The following is a 13,080-nucleotide window of genomic DNA, read 5'->3' on the forward strand; positions in this document are numbered from 1 at the left end:
ATCCGAGAGCGCGTGTCGCATTTAATCGTCCGTAAATACACCCGGTGAATCGTTAAGGGATGACACACGAAACTCTCCGCGCTCGCTGGACTCACCATTAGAATCGCGCCTCCTCCGGAGAGAGCCCTCACGTGCCGTCTCTCCTTTTGGCCACCGAGGCAGCATCCCGTCGGTTTATTTACGGAAACGCTTCTTCTTTGCTTCTTACTGAGAAGCGTCTTACTTTGACTCTTCCGACTGTTAACGGTGTTTTAGTTTTGTTTGACTTCTCAAAGCGAAAATAATTTTCGAGGGGGGAAAGGAAGAGAGGCCGCACAAGAGACGTGGGGAGAAAGGTGAATAGACTTCTCGGCTGGAGAAGAAAGGCGCGTATTTTGCGTCTACGATCGAGACTTCTTCAGAGCGATGAGTGGAATCCCGATCAATATGCTGTTGCGGTTGCTCTTTTTTATTTGCCTTTTTCTTTATTTACGCTCATTCCTTCTCCGGAGCGCGGCTTCTGCGTAATTTCCGACGATTTTAACATGCAAATGCGAATTCCTCCGCGTAAATGATATGCGCGCGTTAATTCCACAAAAAAGAAACTTATTAACCGTGCGTCAACAAAATAACTGCCGTCATGACAAGAGGGAAATTTGCTTTTATTGAAAACAATATGTGGCATCACGTCATAGAATCTTTCCTACGGTAAACATTTGCATCGATAAATGCGTGTTTACGCTCACAGGGCAATATTGTTCTTATACATGCGAATTGTAATCGCGAAGTACCGAAATCACGCCAAGATTCGTCCGGCGTAACCGACGTTTCCGTTATTACGTGTAAAAACGGGTCTCCGCCAAACGACGACGATGGCTTTCGGATTTTCCGCCAAGAGGCACACAACGTTTCCATTGTCATTTTCCGTGGTCGATCGCCAAGTAACGGAGATGTTGAAATTTTCCCCCCCCCCCCCCCCCCCCCCCNGCTGTTTCATCGCCATCTACGACTCGCTCCTCTTTCGGGACGCGCGCCGAGAGATCGTCCGAAATGACCGACGATTACATCGAGGAAAGAGAAAGCGGCAAAATCGAAATTTTGCTTAATCGAACAAGACTTTTTTCCAGCACAACGTTTAGTCCACTGAACAAATGATACAGTTGTTGCGATGAGTTATCAGTCGTTAATTTAATGATTGCGATTTGGTCGGCAACGCGTGTGAACGCAACGTATTGTTGCGCCAACGTGTAATTTGTCCAGTGGACATAATATTTTTTCGACCGTCGATTTTTTGCCAATTCAACTACTATTTTTCTTCTCAATGCAGTGCTGTAAATTTCGATTATCCGGGTAACGGAGTTAATTGGCAGTTACTTTCAAATGTTATGATTTTTTTAACAATAACAAATAATCAACGAATATATCGCAGACTTATAACCATTTACGCGTTACTATTTTCTAAATGTGCTGAATCAGCGTCATGTACGCTGTACCATACTCTGGGTTAAAATATTTTAGTATTATATAATTTCTAGTTTTCATGTACACATAAAGTTGACACTATAATTAGAGAGACGTTATAATTAACTCCGACATTATAACTAAAATTATTTCTACGATTTTCAACGTTATGCGCTATATGCAAAGCTATAAATCGTATAATTCTCCGTCTAAAAAAAGCATACATGACGTCGACCGTGCATATAGAAACAAGATTCTCAAGGTACACAATCAACGAAAGAGACGTCAGACCAGTAAGAACCGGTCGCGGTAATTAATGCGAGTATAAATTCAAACCATGAATTGGATAATATATAAATACACTATATTCTGTTATAATATTATATACGGAAATTAAATTTGAATCTATGAAAGTCTATGAGAGCCGAACGCTAAGTATAAGTATGTAAATAATTTATAGATTTTTCTTTACATGTATAACTAAAATTCGATGACAGATATTTCGATCTTCTGTTTGAGTCATTTTCAATATAAACGCACGACAAGTTTTCGAGCGTAATCACCAACACAACGCAAGACACAGAGGCAATCGATTGTGAGCTCTTCCGATAAAAACTGCGACAGATCTTAATCTGTTAGCCCATATATACACCCTGACACCGCGCAATTCTACTATACACTGTCAAATGCACAGTCAGATTCAAAACGCACAAGACAATCCGGATAGTCCCGAACTATTATTCTGTAATTTGTAATGGAAATGTAATGGAAATTTCGTCATCGTTAACGTATCGTTGCGCAGCTATTTTGTGATGCATTTTATCCGCGTATGTTATGCCTATGTAACGCATCCATTAAAAGTTACAGAATAAGCAAGAATATGGCAACATAATTTACCATTTATACCCAATGAGTGCATGTCATTTATGCAGAAGTATTTGCATTTTGCGCGTTGTGCAACCATAAAAACCGTCGGAAATTAATATGGCGATACTACTTTTTAGTTACCGAAATAACATCCATGAATATGAGTGTCTGGGAAAAGCTCGGATACCTAAATCCGCGCTGGTATTACGCGGGCATCGAAGTATCCGGATTATACTGACAGAATTGGGTGACGACAGCGTGTTCCCGATTTTTCATGCCGCGCTTCCACGAATGATTTCCCGGACTTTCGAACCGTGCCGCGGACGCGCGTATCCCGTGCCCGTCGTCACGCTCTTTGGAATGGAGCCAGTGCAATTTACTAGCAGACAGCTAGTCGCCGCTTCCACGATTCCACTTCGTAATCATAGAGCAGCCTCATAAATAATTGTGTTGTTCTTCCTCCTCACCCTTCGTTTGCAGCAGCAGCAGCAGCGACGGATACGGGTTCTTAATTAGCAGCGATTATTGCGCGCACGAGATAGTTACGACCGGGATGCGGGGTATCGTTATGTAAATCGCGCCATTTTGTTGCCGGTGCGACGAGAGAACGCATCTTTAATTAAATTAGAAAGAGCTTTCTCGCCGAGGTTTACGGCGAATGAAGCGTCGGCGTTGTGGACTTGGCCGGTTGCGATTTGCGCAGGTCGGACTCTTCCGTATTCGTTGCGATTGCGTGCGCATGGCATCGGGTTTTCGTCTCAATTTAAACCGCAAGTTACTTGACTTGTTAGCATTTACTTTGTCATTTACTTCATTTCGTCTTTGCACAGCTCAATTTCTCATTTTCGACGATTCCGACATCCCGATAATTTTGTTGGATTAACTTAAATTTTCTATACCGAATTTCAAACGATAATTTGATTTATTTTACACGTTGAAAAATTGTGAGACGCACGAATGTACATCTCCGCACGGAGAAAAACAATTCCACTGGAGTAACTGAAATTTCCGTTGCCTGGGAACCAGACAAAAACTTGTTTGCAGGAACAAAAAGATTTCTGTAGGAGGTTTCTACTCAGTCATTTGCTCTCAGTCGACTTTTAATGCATCTAAATGTTCATGTGACGGGAATATCATTCTTTGTCACCGAATTTTCATCTGTTTTCTATTCAGTTGCAGGAACTGAGTTTTCTTTTCCGTGCGCACACGAAAAAAGGAACTATTAACTTAGTTACCGGACCTAATTTTTAGCTATGCGAGCTAAAAGCCAAGTACAGGAATAAAAAGAATCAGCTGAATTAATTCAATTTCGATTGTATTATATGGGCAGCTAATTTTCACCTGTGGAAGCTAGTTCTCTTTTTCCGTGCGATAATCGTCACACAATTCGACGAGTATCGCCTCGTGTAATGTAATGCTGCTACGCGTTGTTTTGCGCATAGCACTTGTTCTCAGCTGGTCGCGTCGGTAGATCTATTAAACGTTGACATTGACACCAAGCCTGACGGTCGTAACGAGACCCCCTGCTGCTTGGAAAACTCTTAAATCTTGGCAATTGACACCGCTTGGTCCGTTTACCCCGAGTCAATTAGCCGTTTAACACCCAGAGAAGGTCTCATAATCAGAGCGGCGAATGGAAAATTTTCCATCGGGCGATAAGCGCGGTCCCGTCCATTTGCGTCGCTTTTTCATCACGCGTGAAAATTGAATCGAGTATCTTCGATATGTGGAGCGCTATAATTTTTTCTATCTCCGATAAAACCGATCATTGGTCATCCAGGCGGTCGCTTATGTAGGTACACGTCATAGTCTACACTCGGAGAGTAAAGTGTACGTCATTATTATGCGGAAGATACCGGGTATCCTTAAACAAAAGCGATTTGAAATTACGCTGCGTTATTTGCGGAACTTGAGGTAAAAGCGGAAACTTAGGATTATTCCGAATATCGCGAATGGTCATTGAGAATCTCTCGTCTTCGGGGAGAAATCGAATTGGATTCGCGCAAAGAAATTGCACTTATCGCGTAGAAATGTGACCCCCGTCGTCGCGTCGTTACGTCATTTATTTTCCACAACATTACTGATGCATGTCTAATAACGGTTAACTGAACGACGCAGCTATTTCACGCGTCAACAAACTTTTCTTCGCTTCACTTTGAAGTAAACTTCGCTTGCCGCGAAGAAAATGGTTAATGTCGTGATTATTTATATAAAGAACTTTCTCCTAGAATAGAGATGATGCGATCGCATACAGATGTTCATGCCAGAGCGTATCTCGTGATATCAGTACCACCGGTACTTTAAACACGCAACATATCGGTTATCGATGATAATGTAATACGCATGAGACTAACGTGTGAATTATTTCATCAGCGAATTTTCCGGTGTTCATATGAGAAGATAAGGAACTATCGCTTGTGTGAAGAGGTAACGAATGAAGAGTGAAATTTCCGATCCTAAATTCTAAATTTGTCTATCTTATATCTTAATTTCTCTCTCTCTCTCTCTTAAATGTTTTTATTCTATAGTTATTTGATGTCAAGAAGAGATTTGAAAATCCCAAAGAAAAGACTGAAGGAGAAAATATTGGCGAGTTTTCGCTACTGTGAAAAGACAACGAACAAAGTGTGTGTGAAACACACATTTCTTTTTTTCTATTTCGAAATCTAAATTTTTCTATTCTAAATATTAAGTTTCCTCATTCTAAATCTCTTTTATACCAGAAGATAGCACGAAAATCCTAAACAATCGTCATCGAATACTGGCTCGAGTGAACAAATACCGAGTGAAGCATGAGATGTGTTTTCCTATCCTGAATTCTAAATCTATTTTACGTCAGGCGGAGATCTTTGAAAATTCTGATTAAGGAACCGTCGGACGGAGAAAACACCTCGAGTCGTATATGCGTCTGCCCGTGTTCTTACGTCATTTGACTTTTGCGAGACGTTTTCGTGCCATCTGCGGTCAACACTTATCTCGCACGTGGGGACGCGGAGAAGCGTCTTATCGCACGACAACTTTCGACCTCGTCGACGGCGCAGACCTCGCGGTCTGCTGGCGGAGGATGAGACGCGCGAATTACGTTAGCGCGAGGAGACGGGTTATCGAACTGTTGGAAGCTGCGAAGACGTGGTTTTCGCGTGCTATGATTACACGTAAATCGATACTACGTATCGGCCGGTCAGTGACATCGAGGATCCGGTTAGCGACGGCAGCAATTTTACGCGCGCCACGATTATTTGTGACAATCGAGCGCGCGACGGGAGAGAGCGTTCTATACAATCTGATAATCATCGTCGTTACCTTTCCGGTTCCATAAATGTGTGACGACCGCATAGAAAGATCGGAAGAGAGAGAGAGAAAGAGAGAGATCGGCTGTTATTTATGGGTGCAATAGACAGCGAAAATCGTGTTGGAAGAGAAAAAGAGTTCAAAATTTTATTTAAAATATAATTTATAAGTATAACAATGAAAAATTTCGAGAAAATTTTCGGTATATGTATGTAGAATTAATTAATTTTATTTTATATGCTATCGTTCTATTCTATCATTTTGTTATTTTTATAAATAATATTTATTATTTCTTTATCACTTTTAGAGCTTTTACTTGAGTTCGAAAATAATTCATCAATAAGTAAATCTATTTTATATTTTATTTAATATAATTTATTTTATATAACTTTTTTTATTTTATATAATTTTATATAATTGTGATAAAAGATAATTGTTGCGAATAAAGATTGGTAAAGAGGCCGATGGAGAAAATAAATGGAAACTATGATATCAGCTGATCCATTATGAAACCAAAGCAAAGTTAGTTACAGAACTACGTCAACTTTGTAACTAACAAGGATATTTTCGACAACATCTAATGGAACGCACCTCTCGTTATTCTCGCATAAAGAGAGGCCCCGCTTTCTGATGCAACGGGCCATCGTATTTCACGTGTGTTATTGAATGTTCTAATTATAAGCTCTACCGCAACTACCCTTTTTTTTAGATAGATGGCTGCACAATAAACAGTGCGGCTCTTATCGCGCGAACGTAATTATTTGCATAATGATAATGCGTCTGGCGTCGCGGATAATTTATGTACATGAATCAGTATGAAGCCGCTACCGGCACCGGCGGAAAAATGTTTACGCGCCGCCGTGTGTACGAGCGCAAACCTATAAGGTTGATTCACGTAACGCGATGACGTGCGTCACCCGGGTCGATCGGTCGATGCCGTGAACTCTTTCCTTCTGTCTCCCGAGTGCTCGAGAGACAAGAAACAAAATACACCGTTGTCGGACGATAAATGAGAGCGCGTGGAAGAAAAAAAAAATGTCAGATGCCACTTCGCCTCGGGCGTGTGAGGAAAATTAGACACGCACCGGCAGTCAAATGCGCCGGTGATGCGTATGAATCGATCCTTATCGACGACACCGCTGAGTGTGCAGCATTTCCCAGCGACTAATGGAAACTTTCGGCTCGGAAAAGCTCTCGCTGTTTTGTTTTTCCATAAAACTCTGATAAAAAAGTATCGCGTCCGCGCGTTATCACGAGACGATTGATCGTCCTGCTGCATGTGTCGTTCTATAATATGATCCTTCGTTTTTCAAGCGAACATCCCGCGCTTATGCAAACGGCTTTGCATGAGGGCGCACTGTCCAGTTTCCTCGTCAAAATTATTCGCAAGTTCATGGGGATGGCGCTGTGCGTTGCTACTTATAGTGACTTCGATTATTTACTCTGCACCAGATTAGTGCAAACTAAAAGATCGTTACATACAATGTACCTAAATACAATGGCATTGTATAAGCGCCTTGATGATGAAAATGACTAATGTATATTCCGCCAAATGACGCGACAGTGTTTATCATTATTAGGTGTTTAAAGTATTATAGTTGGTCCGTCGAATCATTTTCATAGAAATCCTTTTAAATGCTAACTGCATACTGATGGAAATACTATCTACGTCTACAAAATTAGAAAATGTCTGGCCATCCGGAAGCTGAGATATTTACAATTAAATATTGCACTTTTTTTATATGTTTCTCTGTATTCTTTGACGTAATATGCTTCTTTTTTTTTCAACTTTTATTTTTAACATCTTCTAAATCACATTTAGGATTTTATTGAGAAAATTACTGTTATATTAAGAAATAATAGAGACATTATACAGAAATTTCAGACTTATTGATCATCTTGGTTAAAAAATATAGCCATAGGAAATTTAAAATTTATTTATTGTATTTAAATATGATATATTTAAATATTTGTATAATACTTTCATTCATTACGTGTGCAACTCAATTAGTTCAATTGATGTATAAATAAAGCATTAGTAAGAAAAATAAAAATAAAAAATATCTCTGTGCCGGCAATATTATGTGTATATTTGTCTCTTAATTTCACTAAAAATTAACATTTATTACTAAGATAGTTAAATAAATTGCATTTGAGAAATTCGTTATTCGACTAATAGAGAGCCGATGAAACGAGGTAAGAGACTTACTTTGTTTCGTTGGAGGTTCTCCATCATTAATCATACTTAATTAAACTTATAATTAAACATGCTATGTTAATTTCATATGTATATATATTCTTTAATTATATTATGCTAATTATACATATCATTAATTATATTTATTTGCCGTATTTTTGGCAATTCAATTGTCGATTAAACATTCGTGCATTCGACGGGAATCAACGTGTTAATATTTATCCTCCTATTGTCGGGACAACTTTCTAAGATGTCGAGTTTCGCTGCGTGGCGTCGCCGACACGCACACACACCGCGTCCCACATTATCGCAATCCACAAGCTTCCGACGCTAATTGTAACAGTTCTCATAGCGCATAACTATAAAGATTCCGACCTGTGTTCCACATAGACGTACTTCCGCGGCATAACGTACACGTGTCCCGTGTGAACGTCTCGAACGTGAATGATGCTCGTATGCGGGACACGCTTCGCACAATCGCTGCGCCGCTGCCACGTGATCATTCGTAATTCAATCCGCGTGTTTTAAGTGAGAGAGAATGAGAAAGAGAGAGAGAGAGAGAAGCAAAGAGAAAGAGACAAATCGATAAAGCCCGTTAACTTTTAATGAACGCACTTTGGATCGGAGCGAATGATGATGCATTGCCCGAGATTGTTTTTAGTTTTCGTTATGCGCTGATCCTTAATCAAAGTGTCATATCCCACGCGTGGTCCATCCCAGAGGCACGTGCGCGTCCCGAGGACTTTCGCCTTGAGAGTTACGAAATCCGAGGATCCCCACAAATCACCTCATGATGCACATTCATGTTTAATGCGCGTCGTCTCGCTGAATTAACACCGATAATTACAGCACTTGGTGAGACGTCGATCGGAGTAACCTTCGAGAAAGAAAGAAAGAGAGAGAGATACGCGAAAGGTACTATCTAAAAATAATGTCACTTACGAGCGACTGATGGCCGCTCTGCATTTTCGATTGTCACTCCAATGTGACAAAATGTATCGTCTCGGCGATGATTCATTATAGGCTCATTATCGCGATACGCCTCGTCGTATTGTACGCTGGAGCGTAGCGGATAGTGCCGCGAACAATCGAATCGAATCGCGCGTGAGTCATCTCTCGATTTGCCTACGGCCGCCATACATCGGGACGCGAGGGCCCCTCTTTATTGCCACGTGTCCGTCGTCGTCGCAGCGTCTGTCTGCGCTGTCAGAGCGCTGAGCCGAACGGTCCGAGTGGAAGCGTTTCGCCGTTCGCGCGCACGCGAGCGAGAGAGCGAACGCGCGCGACAGGTATATTAAGTAATCGAGAACCTGTTCTCCGGAAGCCGCGTCGCGCAACAATATTGAAGTGCAGCGCGTCGGCGACGGCTCACGTGGCCAGTCCAGGGCGAGTCCAGGCTGTGAAAAACAAGCCCACGGTGTCTGCGTGTACGCGTGATAACGCGCGCGCCGCCGGCAAATAAAATTCGCGATAGTCTCGTTCCAATTGCGACGCGCGATTATTACGATGCACCGTTCGCTCCAGCCGTCGCCTCGTCGCTCGACTTCGGATTTACCGGCGTAATTTCGGCAAGCCGTGCACCGAAAACGAACGTGTCTGTCTAGCTGACCGTTCATCCGTGCATATTGAACGATAGAGTGGTCTTAACACATACGATGTAATCGAGATTACGAGTATTTTATAATGTTTTGATCCTGTAACAAGTTCTGACAATTAATTTGGAGCAAGTTAATAAAAAGAGCGTTCAAGCCGTCCTGAATCCAGTGCGCATATTACTAGTACTTAGTCATTAACCGTGTAGTTATTACTGTGAGAGATTATCATTTTGACGTATTGTACCTGCTTCTTCAATAATAAATAATAAATAAATAAGTAGATAATATAAAATAGAAAAACCGGAAATGATAAATTAGGAAAAAAATCAAAAATCAATAACGCGTAAAGTTAGAAGATTCGAGTTATCTAGTCGCGCGTGTAAAGTTGTCCCACCGGTTAGCGTACTGATGTACAGTGTACTGGTGTACGGTTGATACTTCCGTTTTTTAATTAGTCCTTCGCTCAGAAATCCTAGAATATCTACGAGCACGATATCATGCAGCTATCGTAGCGGGTTATCGAACGAAACGGCAGATATTTAATTCTGGTTAGTTGTATTTTAAAATAAATAAATGTCATATGTACACTTTGATTAAAAAATGAACTTTCAGAATCAACCCGATAAATGCGCGGTAGTAAAAGCGTCACGAACGAGGTACGGCTTTTTCTTCGTTCCTTCGATCTACCTCGATGCGAAGCTCGAGTTCGCACGGGAAATACGACGTATTGCTCGTTTTCACTCGCCTCGGTTTCGAGATTCCGCGTCGTTCGCTGATAACCATCGACACCAGACATCACGCTGGAAATCTGCGCAATCCTACCGCATGATTAGATGCACACACGTGTACATTTAATAATCGTTACACGTCACGTGCGTCAAACATGTTTGCAGCGTGCACGCGGGCTTTATGTAACTTCCGGAGGCTTCCCGCAGCGTTCGTCGCATCAGCTTACATTATGCGCCTTTGTAATTCTATTTGTTGTTGTTGTCGTTATAACAGAGAGACACGAGGCGCAAATGCGACGGACGACATTGGTGCACGTGTCGCATTGTCCACGCGAACATATTGGTATTGTTCATGGACAACCGTTGTTTGCGGCCGTTATTAAATGGGTTAAGGGGAAAAGATACTAGCACTCTTGAACGTCGAGATTCGATATCTCTTCTGTAATGAAGAGAGCGCCGAAACGTTGTTTTTAGAAGGACTTTAAATGAGCGTAGCCGTGGATAAGAAGCAATAACGCTCTTACGACGAAACCGCGGGAAAATGTGCGATAAAAAATTAAATTCACACGCGGAGACGAAAATTTGCTGAAGGAATGCAGGAAAATACCAATTCTCTCATAGAGATTCTACACTGTAATTGAACTTGTTGGCTCTTTAAACACTTCTATTGGTCATTTTCCTTCGAGTGATTCACGCGAATAGAAGTTCAAGACCAGATAAGCAAAAGAAATGTCGTCAGCTATATAAGGACACTATTTAAGATATTCACATAAAGACGAAAACTCGCTGAAGGAATTTAGGGAAATTATATTTCTCTTGGAGGTTCTACACCGTAACTGAACTCGTTATCTCTTTAAACACTTCTATTGGTCATCTTCTCTCGAGTGACTTATACGAATCGAAGCTCCAAACCAAATATGTGAAAAGAAGTATCAACTATATAAAAAGATTACTTTATTTGTCAGATTATCAGGTCTTTTCGACATCACTACGTCCGATATCGCTCCCTGTTGCTCGCACTCTTCGAGAGCCCTTGCTCCCATATCTCGCTGCATTTCACAGTGACCGTAGTGCGTGCGATGCGCATTTGCCTTAGAACTGGAATAGACGGCACCTGTGGCAGTCATAAAATCCTATTTCAGCGTCGGAGAAGCGATTTCGTGAGCTCATCCTCCAGTTGCGCCGCGCCGTACTTATGCGTCATAGCGTCCCGCGTTAGCCTGAGCGAGCGCCGTTGAAAGTGCAGTAAGATTCACTTTCTACTGTAGGATTATTCAAAGATCTCTCGGACGAAATACGAGCCACGATTCCGATGCGACGGCTTCATCGTTTCTTCGCCTTTGTATCATATCGTCCACACGATATTTGATTTAATTACGTGACTTCTCAACAGACAGTGCGCGTCTGATTCTTTTGATCGGCTCGATCGAAATATAATTGCGCGTAATATTGAGAAAGGAAAAGGGAAGAACTTCAATTATTTCCTCTCTCATAATGTAGTATATATTTTTTTATATATTTCTACTTTTCTTTTTTATATATGTACATTATTTTTTCGTCTCTTCTTGATTCTTAGCTTTTGTGTATTGTGCCAAAAGGATGATATATTTCGTTAATAAATAACATTTGATATTGAGATATATGTATCTACAGTGTAGAGAAGTATATACGCTGGATATACTTTTGCAAATGCTTCCTTTTCCGTGTCTTCAAACGCACAACCAAAATGTCTATGTCTTGAGCGTTGAATATAGAATCCGTTTTAGACACGGCAAGGCCATTCGTTATGTACAGAGAACTTGCCTTTCGCTCAATCCGTTCTATCTGCTATTTTATGCGAATATCCCTGTCACCTATGCGCGGTGATTGTTCGTTCGAGTGCATGGCGTACAGAGTAAATGCACGACTGCTACAAGATGTCGCGATGTTGCTGCCGGATAATACCAAACCAGATAATATAAATAAAGTAGCCTCCGAATAGTTGAGACGACACTTTTTCCCACTCATCCAGTCTTGAACTTCAATTTATCATGTAAATCATTCAAAAGAAGACAACTAGATAACATATCAAGAAATATATTCGAAGGGAATAAAGATTATACTCGAAAGATAAGATTATAACTGTTACTAACATAGTAACTTCCGGCTTCTTTCGAGTCACTCGTCGCTCGTCAAATCGTTTCTATGCGGCTTAGCTAGATATCGTCCCCCCGGATCCTTAAATTGTACATTCCAGAAGGAACACGTGTCTAACGTATGTATGTACTCTGCGGCCACGCGATAAGCGAATGGCAAGCCGTCGTGGGCGAGAATACTGAATTAAAGTGTCAATTAAGGTAGCGCATGCACTTGCAAATCCCCAAATTACGTTGCCTGACACTCGAGCCGGCGGATTACTGTACGATGACGCAAGTCGTTCTCCTACGTAACGGTGCGTGTGTGCACACGTAGATAATCGCTTGCTAGATCGAGTGGAAAGGCGACTCACAAAGGTTAGCACGGTTTAACGCCTTACCTTGCTGTCGAACGCGATCCTGCGCGACATGAATTGAGTTTTCGAAGGACGAAAATAGCCACGGTCGGTGGACAATTAGCGACCTAGTTCACTACGTATAAGAAAGAAAGAGAGAGAGAGAGAATTGTTCTACTTTATATAATTTTGTAACAAATTTTCGTAGAAATCTGCGTAAGTTAATATTTTAACCTTTTCAGGGATACGTTTAGATATTCAATTTTTCTTATTTAATTCAAACATTGTCCACAGAGGTATAACAAATATTATTACGAATATTCACCACCAAATTTCGCAACAAGAGGAAAAATTTTGCCATATGATTGACAGATATCTTTCTCACTCATGTTCACTGGAAAATTAAATCAGTTTTCTTTGACTCTAATAAATTCATTCTTGAAGAGGTTAAACGCCACGTTGGGAGAAAGCTACTATTAAGAAAGTTTAATG

The sequence above is a fragment of the Dinoponera quadriceps genome, unplaced genomic scaffold (genome assembly GCF_001313825.1).
Source record: "Dinoponera quadriceps isolate SergipeBrazil2010 unplaced genomic scaffold, ASM131382v1 scaffold1252, whole genome shotgun sequence".
Classification (NCBI taxonomy): domain Eukaryota; kingdom Metazoa; phylum Arthropoda; class Insecta; order Hymenoptera; family Formicidae; genus Dinoponera; species Dinoponera quadriceps.